Here is a 15994-nt window from a genome sequence, read left to right as displayed (position 1 = left end):
AAATGAGATAATTACTAAATATGTCCATGAAGTGATAAGACGAGATTTTCAACGGTCACAGTGAAGAAAGGAAGATTGTGGCTAGGCTTGCCCGGAACTGAGGAGAGCGTAGATGAAGTTGGAGACCATGAATCTGTAGTAGCAATAATCTTTTCACCTCTGCCCAAAACACAAAGAAAGTGGATAGTTGGATTTACCCAGTTCAGGGGTTTTATCAGGTTAGCAAAACAGAATGACAATGAGAAAAGGTTGAGAGACTATTCATGGATATGATGAACCATGGGATCTAAAGAATTCAGGGAAGGAAGAAGACAGGAAGAAATAAGTGGGTAGGAAGAAAGCTAGGAAGTTGTGATCGGAAGCAAACATCTGAATTTACCAGGTTAGCAATAACGAAGTTTTGCAAAGATGCAGATCTAGGACATAGCCCATCAGAGTGGTGGCTGAAGTTCGGCCCTGTCAATGGACAAAGTCAATAAAGAATGGATAACAGGATAAGATCATTATTTCTAGAAATTTTGAGACTACTACCAATAGGTTTTACATTCCTAGTCCTCTTGATCACTGATATGTACCCCTCATTTGCTAAAGATTTTAAACACCTGGCTCACAGCTTTCTCTTCAGCACAAATCTTTCTAGTAATGTCTTTGGGTATTTAGTAAAAAGCAAAAATTTCTGGAAATTATTCAAAAGTACTTCAGATTAAAACAAAGGTAACTGGGACTTCCCTGGCGGTCCAGTGGTTAAGATTCCATGATTCCACCACAGGGCGCATGGGTTCAATCCCTGGTCAGGGAACTAAAATCCTGCATGCCGCACGGTGCAGCCAAAAGAAAAAAAAAGGCACAAAATTTTAAGAATTGGTGAATCTGCTAAAGGGTATATGAGAGTTTTTTGCAGTAGCCTTACAGCTTTTCTAAAAGCTTGAACTTATATCAAAGTAGTTTAAAAATGAATCTGTTATAGAACTGAAATAAAAGAGGGCTTACAGATGATTCTATGTTATATACCAGTCCAAATATAAAGACCTATTTAATCTAATAAAACAAACAGCAATAGTCAGCCGAATTTCAATCAGCATCTGTGCATTATTAAAGTGTCTCATAATGAAATTAATCAATTTTTGCAAATATTTTGTACAAATAAAGCAGTTTGTTTCATCTGATGCTGCTGTGATTTTGTATGATATATGCACCTTTATCTTTGAATTGGATACTTGGTATCTCTCTTTCATATGATGTACTTAATAAATACTTATTGGACAAATGATTAATGCAATGAGTGTACTAACATATTAACATATTTCCATACCTTTATCTCATCTTGTACAAGAGTAAACTCTGCTAAAAATATAGCTTCTCTAGCCTTGGTTGGTGGTGTACTTGCTTCCAGCATGTTTTGTATTTATGTATGTTTACATAAGCTACAATACTTATTATCTCAAATTAGTTATTGTTTCACAGCCTGTAACAGTATGAAATGGAAGATGATCTCTTTTATAAATTTCTGGATGTGTTCCAAGAAAACGCTTAGAAAATTACAGCAGACAAATTAACAAGCTCATAATAGGAGGTAATTCCGATCATCTTCACCACATTCCTCTTTATCACAACAGAATGAAAATGAAATACCTACAATCTTGAAAACAGACAGCTTTGGGAGGTTGCCATCTTGAGTTAATTAGAAAAATCTACTTCTTCAACATCTCACATTGACAAAAAGCAGTCAGGCCTTATCTCTGAATCCTAAGCCTGCAGAGCAATGTTTCTGAGGAGGAATATGTACCCCAATTAGAAAGCCACTTCTCAGATTCTTCACCCGAAAGGCTTAGATCTGGACTACATAATTTCAATAGATGTTTCATATAAAATGTCACAACTCCGAAGGACAGGTATTCTAATCTCCATTTTCAGGATAAAGAAACTGAGTCTGAGAAAGATAAAATAAATTGCCTGAGACCACACAGCTAATAAGCGGTAGATCTAGAATCCAAAATAGGCCTGTTGCCTCTGGAGACCACACACCTAACCATATTCAATTCTGCTTCCTATTTCAGAATTCAATAAAATATGATTTGCTTTTCCATATTCTGATTGCATGTTCCAACCCATCATATCTAAGTGCTTTCTGTGAGCATTTCCATAAAGCAGAAGTAATTCCCACTCCTTAGGAAAGTACACCCTCCATCGCATTATACTTTTCAAGGGAATATTAAATTAGAGAGATTGTGAGAAAAAGCTGTGCATACCTGGTCAGCCTTGGTCTCTCATTCGGGGCATCCTGCCCTCCACACACTTGCATTCTCTACTCATCTGTGTTGAATGCTTTATGGAATAGGCTCAACCTCTGGGAACAAGGCTGTGGTTGTCCAACTCGGACGATGTTAGGGTGGATAACTTCAATTTAGGATATATGCATTAGAAAGCTAATTTTAATGAGTGATCAAGCTAGGTTTCCTAATTCTGCTTTTTTGTCATTATTAAAACCACCTTGATTTCTGACATAAAATAGTGACAAAGAACATAGAGCCTGAAGCCCTAATGCCCAAGGACAAATCTGACTCCACCATATGTACATGGAAAAGTTATTTAAACTTTCTGTTCCTCAGTTTCCTCATCTGAAAAATGGGGATATTAATACCCACAACACAGCTACCAACTGGCCAAGTCAAACATGCTTATACTACTTCATAGGAGCTGCTAAGCCCCAGATGCTCTGTTTTGTTATATAAAGAAGGTCTCCTCATTCTTTCCAGCTTTGTGACTTATTCCTTTTGATCTGTAGAACATGCTATGATGAACTCCTTCCAAAAGCCCAGTGCTAATTCTGTGGGAAGAGCCACATGCTTGTTAGATAGATTCTTGGGTCTAATATTCCTCCTCCCTCCTACTTTGGTTCTCTAACGTGGCCCTTTAGTTTTAACTTTCTCCCTCCACAAGATCCTAAAATGTAAGGTTTCCATTTTAGATTATGTTTTCTAATTCTGTCTAAGATCTTCTCTTCTAAGAGGCATAACCACTCTGAAGAAAGATACCTTGAATTTCACATCTGCACAGGCTGTGCACTCCGTGGAAGAGGATGACCTTCCCTTACAGCGGAGGACGGTTCTTTAGTGAAGGGTATACAAGTTGCTGTGCTCCTCTGCTCGAAACTTCAAACAAGCTCCCATTTGCACATTTAGTAGTTAGTTCCTATAAACTCCTGGAATAGTCTGCACAGATTTCATTCCTCCTTGCATGTGAGGTTTAGAATTAAGGTTTAGGAGAAAAGTTTTTGCCTTTGCTGTGCTAAGCAACTCCCTTGATTAGCCCTTTCTGCAAACACCTGCAACAACCCAGCTGTGCCTATTACCTGAACTTTGCTGCCAGCCTTCAGCACCACATTCGTAATCAATTCTAGACTCACATTTTTACAAAGGTTCCAGGTCTCTCCCTACATTTTCCATTTATGAGCAGTAAGTGCTACTACTTGTCTAATAATTCTAATGCCAGCTAACTATCATTCAAAAATTGCAAATATCCAGAGCACAACTTAGAATTTTAAAAATCCATTCACCGTCTTTCCTGGAGAAATACAAACATGTATTTATTCAACAACTATTATGTATGGGATATTTTTCTGGGTAGTGACAATGCAGAGATAAACGAGACAACTTTCCTGTGTCTCAAGACAGAGATGGTTAAAGAAACTAATAACTAAAAATTTTCAGGCAAGGTCAGAAATAGTAGTTTGTGCCAAGTGCAGTGGGAATACAGAATAGAAACTAGAGTGAGGACAGAAAATATGACTAAGTGATTTGAGCTAACGCTTGAAGGATAAAAAGGAGTTAGCCAGGTAGGCAAGGAGACAAAAAGCATTTCAGACAAAGGAGACAAGAGTCCTGCCCTCTCTACTTTATTTTCCCTTTTCTTCTTCCATCGTTGGATTTCCCTCTGCCTGAGTTATCTTTGAGTTGCCTACAAGTTCCATCTCTGCCTTGCAGATTGAGCCTCTTTCTCTCAACTACCTCTTGCCCTGCCATCATTTGGAGCTAAATTCAAACTATTAATACAACTGACTTCTCAACTAGCCCCTGCAAATTTAACTAACCTTAAAGAGCTTAGCTTGATTAAATGTTGCCGGTCATAGGCTATGTCCCTAGATGGCTTCCTAAGAACACTCTTCTTCAAAAAATATATATAATTATGTTAATGTACAGCTTGTTCTCCAACTCAAACACACCAAGCACAGACATGCACCAAGTCATATATTTTAAGTAAACCAGTATACTATTTCCTTTTATTCTTTAAAATTTTTGTTGTTTCCATCTAGAGGGAGGTCAAAGGCATATTTCTAACCAAAAATTAATTGCTAGTTTTGAAGTATCACAGCTTCACTAACTAACAAAGCAGAAATACTCTTACCAGTGAATGTGGCAGTCTCCATTATAAAGTCAGATTATGAGGGTCTACAATAGCTGTTCAGCTAGAACAGGCTGACTTGGTAGCAATTTGTCTGTTGAGTAATAAAATGTACATAATAATTAGCTTGAGTCTCTAATTAATCTGTGAATGATTTTTGTTTTTAAATTATTTAGCATTAAACATTTTTTATTAGATTTCAAAATCTGAAGCCCCAGGCATACATGTATAATTTTAAAAGTATCATTTGTCTCAAGTCTTAAAAAGGGCATAATACTAAATAAATTAAATGATAATATTTCCAGTAATTTTTAAAGATATAATATCTAAATGTAGAAAGTATCTTAGAGTACAGAAGGTCATCTTTCTAAATGTTCTATCATAATTTGGAACTTGACAGTAAATATAAGAGATATAGATCATGTTTAACACTATCCAAAACCATAGACAACAAATGTATCAGTTTATTGTGTATATATTTTTTGCTACAAAAAGCTAGAAAACAGTGTTTTAATTCATCTTTGTTTCTCTAGGGGAACTGGACAGTGTTATCAATAAATGTCCATCACTTAGATGATTTCACTAATAGGTATTTATTAAATGGAGTTAATTATATATCATGACTCAAACATGTACCCCACAGTCTTATGTTGTCATTTTTTCTAATACTCCAGTAGGTGGATCTTCTATAAATTAAACAAGAAAAGTAAATTATCCAAAAGGGAAAATATTTCAACTTTAAAGTTATTTACAAAATATATTACTGAATTTGAGGACAAGATTTTGTGTTACATCAGTATGAATTAGAACCGGAGGTTAGGAGAGCTAATTTTTATATTTGTCAAAAATCAAGTTTGAATTTATGAACAAAAGTACATGTCCTGGGCTTCCCTGGTGGCGCAGTGGTTGAGAGTCCGCCTGCCGATGCAGGGGACACGGGTTCGTGCCCCAGTCCGGGAAGATCCCACATGCCGCGGAGCGTCTGGGCCCATAAGCCATGGCCACTGAGCCTGCACGTCTGGAGCCTATGCTCCGCAACAAGAGAGGCCACATCAGTGAGAGGCCCACATACCACAAAAGGAAAAAAAAACAAAACAAAAAACAAAAAACATGTCCTAGGATCACACAACTCACCATGAAGCAATTTCTCAGAAATGAAATCAAAGTATGATGGACTTTACAACACTGTCAAGTATTCTTGTCATCAATGGTTCAATCTGTCTTTTAAAATACTTTCCTATTTTTAATTGTGACCAAAGTTCAGCATTATAACAACAGCAAGTTAATATTCCATGATATAATGAACTAAAAGAATTTTTATTTTGCTGCTGGTATCAATCATAGGTATCAAGATAAATGCAGCATAGATAGATGGATGGATAGATAGACAGATATATAGATACAGACAGAGAGACAGACAGGCAGGCAGATAGACATAAATGTCTCATTAAATGTAACTGAGACAAATATATAATAACAACATACTGAAATCATAACAAGTAAATTAGATTGTGGGAAAATAGAGATAATTTACACAATTTCATCTTTATTGTCAAAAAATTTTGGCCATATCACATATCTTTGAATATATATATATATATATATATATATATATATATATATATATATATATACACACACACTAATATATAAAAGATGTCTTTCAATGATTATTTCATCAGATCCAAGAAAATGTGGAGTATTACTGCATACTATTTTTAGTCCAAGTCTACCAAAAATGTCTTTCAAACCTTAATTTCTTCATTTCTAATGAAAGGAAACATAATTTCTAATAAACTATTAAAGAAGGGAGAAGAACTTTCATTGCACTGCCATTGGTGGCTCCTATGGATTAAAATACTACGTCTGTAGTGGGGTCTTAAGTGATTTGGGTTTGGCTAAGTCCTTATAAAGAACTCTGAATACCCAGGGGCTACTTGTGTGGTTAGGATAGGGTGAAGTGTCAGAGATGGGATAATGACCCTAAAGGATGTAGGGACACCAACAAGATGAATATGCACATTCCACAATTCTTTCTGAGACCAACCCTAGCAAGAAGACTGTGAAATGCAAACCTACACTTTCTACTTAACTCACTACATCCTATTTCCTATAGGATAAACCTCAACTGGAAATCCTTTAAAAGATAGAAATAATATTTTAAAGAGAAATAACTGTTTTAATCTACATTGAATAAACCTTCTATTTTAACCAAGTTTAAATTTTTAGGAAATTTTTACAGGCAGTCTTGAACAAGAAAGGTAACATCTGCTCAGCCAGCCAGATCAGCTAAATAAACCCTGGCAAACAACAGGAGGGCAAATATTTCCTTTGGTTTAAGATGTCAAACTAAGAAAAAGAAAAAAAAAAAAAAAACACTGCACCTATAGACACATCACGCTCATTTCCCCAAACCAGGGCAAAGAGTTCAAAGCCAGGCTACAGGATTTGCTCCTTTCCCAAATGCACATGGCAAGCAGAGGAGGATGACCCTCTCAGGAGAAGTGAATCGGCACTCACCTCCACAAAACTAAGACATTCAAGGTACTTAGCATTATGAAATAAGAACAATAAGCAGAAGAACTACACCAAAGGAAGCAGAACTAACGAAACAGAAAGAACCTGAATTCAAATCAGAATTACTATCTTATGGGAGAAAATAGAGAATCTTATAAACATGAAGCAAGGGCGTGTGGTTTTAAAGAAAAATCATTTGAAGATATTAGATATGAATAATGTATTAAATGAAATAGAGAATCACTGAATGGGTTGACCAGCAGAATGAAAACAGATATAACAACCATCACGTTGAAATCCCTCTTGGATATCCCACCGTTACCTGAAATGTAATTTGTCAAAAACTGATACTATATTTACCTCCCCAAAAGGAACGCCTTTCTAGTTTCCATGTTATTATTCAGCCCAGTATCCTTCTTGAATCACAGGGTTTGCCACCTCGAAGTTATTTAAGCCATTTCATGGCTTGAATTATACTGAACACTCTTTGGGGAGCTCATTCATTTCACTTCTTTTGCAGCTTCTCTACTCTCCAGCAGCATATAGTAAATACTGCATCAATACTTTCACAATTAACCATAGTTATATCTCATATTGAGGCATATTAAACAAAATCTCAGATTTGGAGCATCTTTTAGAACCAGGAAGCAATTTTTTTAAAAGAAATTCAAACTATGGCAAGGGTTGTCAATAGTATCAATATGTAAATATTCATCCTCTTAAACTTGTTTGGAATCAAAATGATATCGAAACCACATTTCACTACAAAGCAGTGTTTGTTATTAGAGAAACTAATTTGTAAACTTTGATACACATTCATCCTACTGTTCAGTGCTAATGCTGATATTGCAATTCAGCGTGATCTTATAGAATACACTAGACTTTGACAGTTAATCACTATTGCACATGCAATAGTAAAACTCTTGGGTGAGTTTTCCTCACCCAAGAAAATGTGATTTTTTGGTTATTATTTAATTTCCTTTGTGTCCTAAATGTTAGTGTCGGCTCAGAATGTATAAAAGAGAGTCCACAGAAAATAAATCCATCCATTATTATTATTGAAATAGCACTGCAGCTGTTTTGCACCTGTTAAAATCTTTTTAGACATTCTCCATTGAGATGCTAATAGCTCTGTGGATATGCAGTTCTGGAACAGAACTATGTAAATATTATACACAGCTGTAAAGAAACAGCTTTATACATTTTTTAATAAAAGCTTACCTTGAAGTTCTTATATTAAAATCAAACATTTTACTATTCTTCAGTGGTTTATGTGGCCAATAACAGACATATTTGGAATTGAGAGTTAGAAAATTAGCTGCTTATATCTCCTGTCACGATGGATGAGAAAACGTTACCCATGATTTCCATAATGATAACAGACATTTACTAAATAATTAACCATGTAGTTATCTGGTCTCATTTCACAAATACATAAAGTGAAGCTTTAAGAAAGTCAAGTAATTTGATCAAGATCATGGAGCGAGAAAGTGGCTGACCCTAAATCTAATTATTTTTAATCATTATGCAGACTTCCTCCACTCAGTGATAACCTGCAGTTGATCAGCACCCTATTTTATACAAGAGGCAAATGTGTAAAGGCTCCTCTAAGATGTAAAGCATAAGCTTATATAAAGCTATTACAGGTTTCAGAAGCAACAGCCCATAATTCAGAAGAATCCATTTTAAAACTACAGTGGACGTTGTTCTATTTCTGGGAAAATAATGTATATTAATGTAATATATCCTTTAGAATTACTTCTGTACATTTTTCAATCAAGTAACTTATTAGTTAATAGGTATACCATCTTCAAAAGAGATTTTTAAATGCATACAATATAAAAAGCTTAATGGAACTCCATCTGGGACTAAATACAAGGAGACATAACTTCAGGAAGTTGTGTTTTCTAGTCTCTTTCAAGTCCTGACAGAAATATCTGTTTGATCATATTAGAAAAAACTGCTCATGAGAAATATTTTAGAGTATCCTTAGAATATCATTCTATGAATCATCTATTATAGACATACCTCAGACCACCACAATAAAACTAATATCACAATAAAGTGAGTCACACAAATTTTTTGGTTTCCCGGTGCATATAAAAGTTATGTTTACACAATACTTTAGTCTATTAAGTGTGCAATAGTATTATGTCTAAAAAACAATGTACATACCTTAATTAAAAAATACTTTATTGCTAAAAAATGCTAACCATTATCTGAGCTTCAGCATGTTGTAGCAGTAATATCAAAGATCACTGGTCACAGATCACCAAAACAAATATAATGATAATGAAAAAGTTTGAAATATTGCAAGAATTACCAAAATGTGACACAAAAACATAAAGTGAACAAATGCTGTTAGAAAAGTGGAGCCAGTAGACTTGCTCAATGCAGGGCTGCCCCAACCTTCAACTTGTAAAAAATGCAATACATGCAAAGTGCAATAAAGCCAAGCAAAATAAAATGAAGTATGCCTGTATATACATAAGCCTATAAGTTCACCAGTTAGGTCTCCTGAAAATCCTTGAATTAGGGATAGAAACATACTTAAAGGTATGGCATCCTATTTTAGAAGTAGTTTAGGTCAAATCTTTTATTTATTTTAACCCACAGGATTGAAAATATGTTAACATTAATAAACTGTTCCTTAGTAACAAATATTTCATGTAGAATGGCCTACTCCCTCTTCATCAGATGTTGACACACTGTTCAAGTGTTCCTAAATGATCTAATGTGCTCAATCATTGTAATTTGGATTTAAAATATAGCATGGCTAGTAAACACTGACTCAGAAAACTTATAAACTCCGCAAGATTGTTAATAATACTAAAACACTGGCCTGCTGTTATTTATTGAGCTTGTTTGGGTTTTTTTAGGTTGATATTTAAGTCATTTAACATAAATTTAATCTCTAACATTCCTGACATTTTGGTCTTGCCATACTAAGTCGTCCTTAGTTATAACATGCATCACTGGCCTAAAATGGCTATCTACGATAGCAATATGGTATTTTGGGAAAAAGCATGTGTTTCAGAGCAGAGCAACCTGGATTCAAATCCCAGTATTGTCACATATTAATTAACCTACTCTCCCTCCATGCTTATTTCTTTTATTATAATAAAAGAAGAATGTGACAACCTCACAAGTCTATTGGGAGAATTTATATATATATATATTTATTTATATAACTATATATTACAGATATATTTAATTATATATAATGTATATTTATATACTAAATATATGTCTATGTATTTACAGTGCACATATATCATTATAAATCCTTTATAAATAATTAATGAAAATAAATGAATATATTGAATACATAAAGTTCTTCATAGAAAGTACTTTCTTCCCTTTTGTACACCTGGTCATGAACTGATATTTTATAAACAAAAGAAAACCTTACTGATTCAGATTAATTAGGAAAAAAAGAAATCACCCAAATTAGTGAGAGACCTCAAACTACAATTTTTCCAGGGGAAAACCTGTATATCTAATAATTTAGATGCCAATTTCAGAAAAATGTACTATAATATTCCACATCATTCTTCTATTTAACAGTGGCATGTGATTTCATTTTCCAATTAAAGATAATTTTCATGACTAATGACCATGTCTTTTTTAATAGAATTTTATAGAATTATATCAAAATTTCTGTTTCTCACATTTCCAAGTAGAGGGCACTACTTTAGAAAAAAAGATAAATTCACCTAAAATAAATGCTATCTACTTATATATACACCATAATTAATAGCAAATACTATAGAGTGCTAACTATGGGTCAGGTAATGTTCTATGTGTTTTAACATATAATAAAATAATTGTAGGGCTTCCCTGGTGGCACAGTGGTTGAGGGTCTGCCTGCTGATGCAGGGGACACGGGTTCGTGCCCCGGTTCGGGAAGATCCCACATGCCGCGGAGCGGCTGAGGCCTTGAGCTATGGCCGTTGAGCCTGCGCGTCCGGAGCCTGTGCTCCGCAAAGGGAGAGGCCACAACAGTGAGATGCCCACGTACAGCAAAAAAAAAAAAAAAAGAAAAAAAAAGAAAAAAAAATTGTAATCCTATCAGGTAATTACTTTTTACTGATGAGCAAACTGACTTTCCCAACTGATCTGTCCAAGACCACAACACATACTAAGTGGCAGATCAGTCTAACTGCAACGTTCACGCTCTTATCCACTAACTCCTGTATAATAAATGTGAAAAGCAGATTTTTTCTTAAGTATGTTCTCTTCAAACATAGCATCTTACAATGTTGATTACATTATTATGTTGCTTAGTCAAAATTAATTCTTTATAAAGTCCACCCTGTGCCACTTGTAATTAGCCAACTATAAATTCCTATAGTCCAAATAGATTCATCTCTGTTGATCATTTTTAAAGAAGAGAACATTGAAAACCAATTTTATCAACTGAATTTGGATTTTGCAATGCATATTTTCCTAAAGGTAATCATTAGCTATACTTCAAACTATACATTAGTTCTGAAACTTGCTTAATAAGGTATAATTGTGAGAATCGAATCTTGTTTATTTTTTCATTCTCATTTGAAAGGAGAAGTTGAAATAAGTAAGAATACAATATTAAATTTCTTTGGAAGGTCCCTAAAAAATAAAAAGTGATTTTAATTCAATAAGATTTAAAATAAAATAAATCTTTGGTTATACCCTTGATTTTTAAATTTCTCAATCCCATTGGGGGGGTTCATACTGAATTAGCTCATCTTTAATATTCTTTCAATGATCTCAAAAATAAATTTAGAAATTACAAAGTAGCAGGTGAGAATAGATCTAAATTATATCAAAAATAAATTATATCCCTGAGTGTAAGGCTTATGAAAAAAAGAAAGCAATTATTTTAAAAGGCTGTATAATTTGATTTGATATTAAGATTTTTTGCCAAAACATGTCTACAATATTTCTGTATTATTTTCTTTTGCTTAGAGTGGGGTACAGATCTAAATGAGCTTAAGTTTTCTTTTAAGTCCATAAATCTACAACTCAGTATATGCTAGGATATCCGTGATGGAAGAGTTATACAATTCTGCTTCTGAGATTAATTTTATATTTCTCAGTTCCCTAGTCAATACCCCATTTGAGAATATCTTTAATATGAATGGTAAAATTAAGAAATGTTCTTATATTATAGCAAGAGTAAACAAAATTTGGAGAAAGGGGTCTGTAGACACTTGACTGTAATGAGTGAAAATAAATCTCAAAGTTTCTAGAAACAAATGATTTTCATGGAAGTGCTTGATCTCCAGAGACAATTAAAATTGTTTTAATTTTGGTCAAACCAATTAAAGTCTTTATAAATGTTTGTTTGTTGAGTTCAGAGAATATAAAAATAATTCATGGCCCATTGACATCTTTTTAAATAAAAAAATTAGCCCTCTAAAACTGTCAACACTTCAGTAGAGTTTTAAAGTTTTTCAAGAAAGCAAAAATTCAATGTCAGATTACAAATTTAATTTGAATTGACGGACCAAACACTAAGATTAGTAATATTAATTACTTAGAATGTGATGTGATATATAACATTTTTGTATATTTGTGAAAATAAAATTATTGTATTGTTTCTTTTTGAGTCAGAGACTCCCATCATACAAAAACTCTTAACCCTTTCATTTAATTCAGAAAATATAATGCATTTGATGCCGTGTTATATAGAGTTAATCCATTCTCCACAGCGAAGTCCACAAATTTTAGCAATAACATATTCTGTTCCACTGTCATCCGTATAAAATATTGTTTACACTCCAGGACTATTGCTTCAGGAAATTATTGATAAGAGTAGCTACTCCTTCAGAAGAAAAGTAGAAAAGTCCTTTCTGTCCAGCCAGGGGCACTTTCAGTCCCTTGCTTTATCTCTATGGCACAGAAGCATGCAAGACTGGATTTCAGACTTTGAATATAAATAAAATAAAATAAAATAAAATAAAATAAAAATCTTTAGAAAGAAACTCTTTAAAACTTCACTTGGGAACTTTTATCAAGCTCTGAGCCATCTCCCTTTACTCAGAATCCTTTGTTAAAAATGAAATGAAAAGCAGAACCTAAGCTATACAGAGTAATCGGCATCCAACTTCAAATGCAACTCACTGCTACTGAACTGAACATTGTAATTGCAATTATAACTCTACACTGGTTCATGCATAAATTATTCAAATTCTGGCAATAGATTATTCAAACATTATCTCCAAGAAAGGCTTCTGAAAGCTCACTAACAATTATGCTACAACTCTTTACTAACAAGTGTCCTGCAATCAAAAGTTTAATCTATTTTTTAGACCCAGAAGTGGTCAATAAAATTGTTTTAACACAAATCTATTTTTAGCTATAATTCACTATTAAAAACTTCATTCTTGTCAAATCTCAAAAAATTCAATGCTCTGTCTCTGAAAAGGTTGAGAGTTTACTGTTCAAATTGAGTATATGTAATTCAAAAGACTAACATCTTTTATAAAATATGGAAATATGAATATTATTGAAAAAAGGAGATTCTCAATTACTGTTAAAATGGCAGTACAATGCCAATTTCATATAACCTAACTGGCTTTCTCCACTATGCTGCACAAAACCATATTTTCATATAAAAAGTTGAATCAAACATTAGAGTAAGTTTCAGCTGAGTTCTAAAATTAATCATTTACACCTGGCTTTTGTGCAGGCCGTAAAGTTCATAAATCCTGGGATATGTTGTTGTTCATGTTGTGGACTATATGAACTGTCTCTTTAAGGACTATATAATCCACAATTTACACAGATATACCTGGGGTCCCTGATTGCCTTCCCAGAGCATTGCATCAAGTCGGTAGCATAGAATGCTTTCTCAGCTATTGTTGCTGATCCATCATAAGTGTCACAGTAACCTTGATTTAGTGCATTTTTAAAAAATTAAGTAGAGACTCAATAAATGCTTACTGCCTAACCTCTGGACAAGGAATTGATTACTTATCATACTGAAAAGTCCAGAGTCTGACCTTGTTTCCCCCACGACTGGGTCTTTCACACGGATTGCTTCTCATGGTCTGAGTGGGTCATATCCCTGTTGCTGAGACAAACATTGGGGCAGATGAAACTTTATTCTCAGATTGGCTTGGCCTATGTCCCATGACCAGGAATAATTTACATAAGAGTTACAGATCATGCTATTATCCCTTCTTGTTATTTGTATGTTTAAAACATAAATACTCCTTGGTCATGGCTATACACAGATCACAAAGTATCAGGGAATTATCTTGTTATTCATTACCTATATTGTTAAGCCTTTGGATGAAATTTACTCTTCCATAAGTGAATAATACATATCCCCTATGTGTGAAAAGTAAAGGATTGTGCTTTGTCTTACTCTCGACTCACAAGCTCTTCCTACTGAAGGGAAGAATTTACTGGCTGGCCCTATGAGCTGTCATTCTGCCAGCATAGCAGAGGTGCACAGTATATACAACATACGAATTTCTGTCTATATGTCTATAGTTATACTCCACATCATTCCATGAAAGATTCCAGTATGGTTTACAGGAATCTTTACTACAAGATGAAATAAAAAGTATTTTGGGGCTTCCCTGGTGGCGCAGTGGTTGAGAGTCTGCCTGCTGATGCAGGGGACACGGGTTCGTGCCCCGGTCTGGGAGGATCCCACATGCTGCAGAGCGGCTGGGCCTGTGAGCCATGGCCACTGAGCCTGCGAGTCTGGAGCCTGTGCTCTACAACAGGAGAGGCCACAACAGTGAGAGGCCCGCGTACCGCAAAAAAAAAAAAATTATTTTGGCATTATAACTAAATAAAAACGAGCAGTAAAACAGGAATACAACTTGAAAAAAGAATAATCATAATAACTGCCATTAATTTGTATATAATTTAAAGTTCAGACCAGGAAGAACAAGGTGAACATGATCAGCTTCCTAAAGAGTCAGAGTTTCTATAAGACTTAAAAACACACATACAAAGAGACATTCTTTACATACAAAGAGACATTCTTTACATAGTTAAAACAATCACCAATATCTGATTTTACTTCCTCAGTGAACGGAGCCAAGAACACAAAAAGGTAGCACTGGCCAGAAGGTAAACTTGGAGAAAGTGCCCTGAGATGGTAGTTATGATTCTACAGTAATAAGTAGAAATGTGCAGCCTTATCTTTATTCTGTTTATGAAGCCCTCTGGCAGGGAAGGAGGGGAGATGCAAGTTAAGGATATACCATAAACTAGTCAATGTAAAAGTGTGAAATGGATAAGAAACTATTAGCAGAATTTTTGCTGCCAGCAAAAAGAAATTCATGTTTACAGGAGATACACTTTGTCAGGACTCTCTGAGAGGTAAAAGAAACCAGCAAAATCCTGTCTTCATCCTTCTTTTGTTATTCAAAAAATTAAATTGCCACGGAAACCTTGCATATCAAAATTATATTTATTCAAACACATTAATAGCAAAAGAACTAGTTAGTGCATTTTAAAGAAATAAATAGCATTAATTTTCTCCTTTCAACTTAGCTGCAGAAAAAAGTGATTAGATTTTGGATTTGCATTAATGAATAATTTAGGAGTTATGAAGAAGACACTAATTGTTGATTGAGCAACCTTTGCCGAAGAACACTATTTAAATAAACAGAGTGCCTCACGGTATTTTTGTCAGTCTAAGGGGAGCCATTTTATTTCACTCTAGGAATGTCTACAGTTCAATGTTGCGTTAACTGAAAGAGTTTTAAACGGCACAGTTGCTTATGCATATTAATGGAAAATCTCAATAGAGATATTATTTCTGATTTTTGGATAAAAAATAAAAGGGGAACAGACCACATGGGACAGAGTTATAAACAAAAATAGGGAAAAACCATAAAGAGTTTTACAAAAGAGCCATTGCCACAACAATATTATATACTCAGCTGATCTGTATTACAGTCTGTAGTTATATCAATTGGTAATAAACTCATAGGCCGTAAAAACACCAACAATCACTTTACCTATAATCCAACAAGGAGATGCACTCAATTCATATTTGCTGAGTGCCCACGGTATATGCGTTGCTCTTCTAGACACAGAAGACAGAGAAGTCTCTAGATTTTTA

Source organism: Mesoplodon densirostris, chromosome 8, assembly GCF_025265405.1.
Source record: "Mesoplodon densirostris isolate mMesDen1 chromosome 8, mMesDen1 primary haplotype, whole genome shotgun sequence".
In the NCBI taxonomy this organism is placed as follows: Eukaryota; Metazoa; Chordata; class Mammalia; order Artiodactyla; family Ziphiidae; genus Mesoplodon; species Mesoplodon densirostris.
Note: the sequence above shows the minus strand (reverse complement) of the source record.